Genomic DNA, 4,807 nt, shown 5'->3' on the forward strand with positions numbered 1-4,807 from the left:
TGGACTGGATTAAAAGCCCTTGTTTATTGTCATTCCAGAATTTAGTTCTCAAAGTAAATGTCATATGCACAATAGTCCTGTTGTACATTCAGAACGAAGTTCCATTTCAACAATAGTAACTCCTCCTCATCAGGCCATGTCCTGCAGACATCTGGTTTCAGCCGGGCACTTGAGAGACAACTAAGAATGTTTTTAAGAGCTCTGATAGAGTCTCTGATAGATTCTAAACACCTGATAGATTCTCAGATGTATAGAACTAAATTATTTTCCTGCTTACCTGCTACCTATGTGATGTATATCAGTTCAATGATTCCACCTTGTATCTAGGGCATAATCTAAAATGCCAGTAGAGGTTGCTCACTGGTAGTGTCATTTCGAGGAGTTATTTTCTAACTTATTCTTCTATATTTTCCAAAGAACTTGTGTTATTTTGTAATTAGTAAATAAACTTTGTTTAGAAAAAGCAAAAACAACCCCAAAGATAGAGATCAAGATAATTTATATAGAAAAAAATTCTTTTTAAAAATTATTATCATTATTTTTGGCTGCCCGTGAAATTTCTGCTCTAATATTCTGGCAGACTAGGAAACCACCTGGGAAAGAATTTTACTTCTTACTAAAAATATAGATACATCTTCTTTTTCTACAAGGTTGAAAATGTTGTCCATATCTCTCCACATTCAGCTCCATGGTAGTTTAGAGTATGTTGATTTCAAAATGTTTAGAAGAAGAGGTGAACCAGCTGCTTCCAGACCACATCAGGCCCAAATGCCTATTCTGTTTAGTGACCACACAATTTAAAAATTGAAATTGGATGCCCCTTGCATGAACATTTTGTTCTCCAGAGGCCTACCTGTATAGATAACTTGGCCTGGCACCTGAAGGCATTTAAATTTGACATCTTCAGGTTAGCATTTAGTAGATAATGGACTGAGAAGTAATGTCATTGAGACATGTTAGGCAAAGCAACAGATGTGCTAATGACATTATTCTGCTTTTCATTTTGCTAATGGGAAAACTAATTTCAGAAATAAGAAATTACAGCTACTTCAATGTCCACAACCACATGCCTCTTATATAACCTTATAATTTTCTCCCTGGTATCTTCTTTCCTGTTTAGTCCATTCTGCACACATTTCCTGGTTAATATTCCTAGAGCTTAACTTTACCCACATATTTATTGTTTATTCACTCATTATTTCTTTGCTGTGTGCCATGCTCCTTTAGGTGCTAAGGAAACAAAAATGGATATGAAGCTCACAGTTTCAAATCCCCTGAAGGGGATCAGATGTGTAAATTAAAAGTGACAGGATTGCCATAGTTGGTAGGAACTGAGTTCTGTAGAACCACAGAGAATGAAGATTGTGACAGTGCCTGAAAAAGTTTTCTAAAGGTGACAATTGAGCTAATTCTTGAAAGAAGTAGACATTCAGCAGATGATCAAGTTAGATAAAGGCATTGTAAGCCAAGGGAAGAGCAAACCCAAGGCACGGGTTCAAGGGAAGGCTTGGGAGATTCAAGGAACGGCAATTAGTTTGGTTTGGCTGGAGCACAGGGAGTAAGGAATGGGGAGAAAGGATCTATGCATTCTTCATTCATTTATTGATTCATTTAATAAATTGTTTAATGACTCACTATGTGTCAAGCATTGAGGATGCAAGAGTGAAAATAGTCAAAGCATTTGTTTCACAGAGATGATAGTCTAATGAGAAATATAGAGAAGTAAAAGGCAATAGAGTAGTAAGTGCTAGGATAAAGTAAATACTGGAGGTCAAGGAAGCACAGAAAGATATGCAGAGTTAGACAAGAGTATGGTGGATTCTCTGATGTTCTACTGGTTCCCCTTCATCAGTAAAGGACTTTTTCTTCCAGCTTCTGGGAGTACTGCTAGAAGACAACCCTCAAACTGTAGTATTGCTCAAGGTTATACTTTCTTCCAGGAATGTCTTGCATCCAGTGCTTGGTCAGTGTGTTATATAAAGCTCTAGCCCCCTCACCCAAATTTGGAACATTTTGAAGGGCCATTCGAGCTACAGAGCTCCCTGTGGAGTGGGTTGAGAGGACTTTTTGAAACTACAGCACAGTTCAACTTCTCCCTCTGCCTAAGCCTGCCTCTTTCTTCTCCCCCTTCCATGAGTAGTGACCCACAAGGAATTCTTTAGTAAGTGTCCTGAATAGTAGTTTCTGTTTCACAGTTTTCTTTCTGGAACAGATTATGAAGTGTTCTTGAATGCCATTTTAAGTAACTTGGATTTTGTGCTGTTATCAGTTGGAGCCAGAGAGGGCTTTTAGCAAGGAAATATGGTGATCATATGTGTAAGTTAGAAGGGTGCAAAACAGAAGGTAGGTTAATTAGAAGGATTTAAAAAATCCAAGAAATAAATGTTTAAAATCTGAATAAAAACAATGACAGCGGAGTGGAGAGAATGAGCTGAATGTAAGAGGTATTTATTGGCAACATTGGCAGGATTTGTGATTGATTACAGGTGGCAGACAAGGTAAATGATCTACAAGATCTCCCGGGGTCTTTGGCTTAGAAGAAAGAATAAATTTTGGGGCCATTGATCAAGATGGAAAATACAGTTGAAGAAACAGGATCATTAGTGAACATGATCAGCTCACTTTTGGACCAGCTGAGTTTGAAGTCAACTCAGTGTAGTAAAATGTAGGTGATGCTTGGCAGGTAGTTGAAAACATGTATTGAGCAATGAGGAGAGAGGACAGTGCTATACATATAGGTTTGGAAACCATTAGCATATATGTGGTAATTAAATAAACAGATGTATGTGAGCTCAGAGTATCACTGTTCTGCTCTAAAATGCTCAGATTTCCATATTGCTTACCAAAGGAATTCCTGACTCCTCCAAGTGGCATTCAGACAAAACAATGACGGTTCAGCACTATGGACAGTGGCAAAATTTCTTGCACATCCCTGCCCCCTCCTCACCCCACCCCCAATATTTTAGTTCCGTTAGATAAGGACTTTATTATCTTTCCCCGTCTAACCTTCTTGCTTTACCTCCTACCAGTCCCCTGGCCCATATCACATATTTAAGGTAACCATGTTAAAATCATCTAGTTCAAGTTCTCCTTTGTTTTTATCAGATGACAACCTGAGGCCCAAAGAAGCAAAATGATTTGCTCAAAGCCACATTGTTGGTTAGTGACAGACCTGGGACCCAGATCTCCCAGATCATTAGATCATTAATGATCTAGAACATCATTAATATGGTTCTATACAATGCAACGTGGAGTAGAGACTCCACAATCTTCCAAGCAACAAGTTTTAAACTCACAATTGTAAATAATAATAAAAATAGCAATAAAATTAAATAAATAAATAACTTTTTATCTGATTCTCTGGATCTTGGCTTAGTCTTCTGCTCAGGAAAATTTTTTAAAAAGTGGTTTGATAATTATTTTATTCTCTGTTTTTGAAATTCTTTATTGGATATCCTAGATTTTTTCTCAATACAGCATTTTTCTCCCATCTTACTCATTCCTTTATCATTGTCCTCCAAATTCTGAAAGGTTTTTGGAGTTTATCTTCAAATTCATTGATTTGATTTTTGGCATTTTCCAGTTTTGCTCTTTGTTACTTCTGCTGCATTCTTTTTTTTTTTAACTTTTAGCAAACCTATTCTTATTTCTAAAGCAGTCATTCCTAATCTCAAATTGTTCCCATTTTAAATATGTAATGTTATTTTTTAAAGTGACAGCTTTACTGAGATAAAATTCACGTACCATAAAATCCACTCTTTTAAAGTGTACAATCCAGTGGTTTTTAGTATATTCATAGAATTGTGCAATCATCATCACTATCTAATTTCAAAATATCTTCATGATCCCCCCAAGAAACCCCATTTACTTATGAACGGTCACTTCCTAGTTCCCCCACCTGCCCAGTCCTTGGCAACCACTAATCTACTATTTCTATGGATTTGCCTTTACGGGGCATTTCACATAAATAGAGTTAAATATGTGATCCTTGTGTGTGGCTTCTTTCACTTAGCAGGTTCATCAACACTGTAGCATGTATCAATACTCCATTCCCTACTATTACTGAATAATACCTGTGTGTGTGTGTGTATTATATTGTTTATCTAATCATCAGTTTATGGACCTTTGTGTTATTTCCATTTTTCTGCTGCTATGAATAATGCTGGTATGAACATTCATTTATAGAGTATTGTGTAAACATATGTTTTCATTTTTGGGGGGTATGTTTCATTTCCCTTGGGTATATACCTAGGGGTGGAATTGATGGGTCATATGGTAACTGTGTTTAACTTTCTGAAGAACTGACAAACCATTTTCCAAAATGGCTGCACCACTTAACAACCAGCAATGTAGGAGCATTCTAATTTCTCCACATCCTCACCAATAGTTTTTATCGTCTTTTTAAATTTTTTATTATAGCTATCCTACTGGGTATGAAGCGGTATCTCATTGTGGTTTTGACTTGCATTTCTCTAATAACTAATGATGTTGAGCATTTTTTTATATGCTTATTGACCATTTGTCCATCTTATTTGGAGAAATATCTATTCAGATCATTTTAAAATTGGATTATTTGTCTTCTTATTGTTGAGTTGTAAGAGTTTTGGATAAGGTCCTTTATCATTTATATGATTTGCAAATATTTCTCTTGTTATGTGGATTGCCTTTTCACTTTTGGAGCACACAAATTTTTAATTTTGATAAAATCCAATTTATCTGTTTTTGTCTTTTTCTGTTTGTGCTTTTGGTGTCATATCTAAGAAACCATGGCCTAATTCAAAGTCACAAATATATGCGTCTTTTTTTT

This window comes from Phoca vitulina, unplaced genomic scaffold, assembly GCF_004348235.1.
Source record: "Phoca vitulina isolate PV1807 unplaced genomic scaffold, GSC_HSeal_1.0 scaffold9, whole genome shotgun sequence".
In the NCBI taxonomy this organism is placed as follows: Eukaryota; Metazoa; Chordata; class Mammalia; order Carnivora; family Phocidae; genus Phoca; species Phoca vitulina.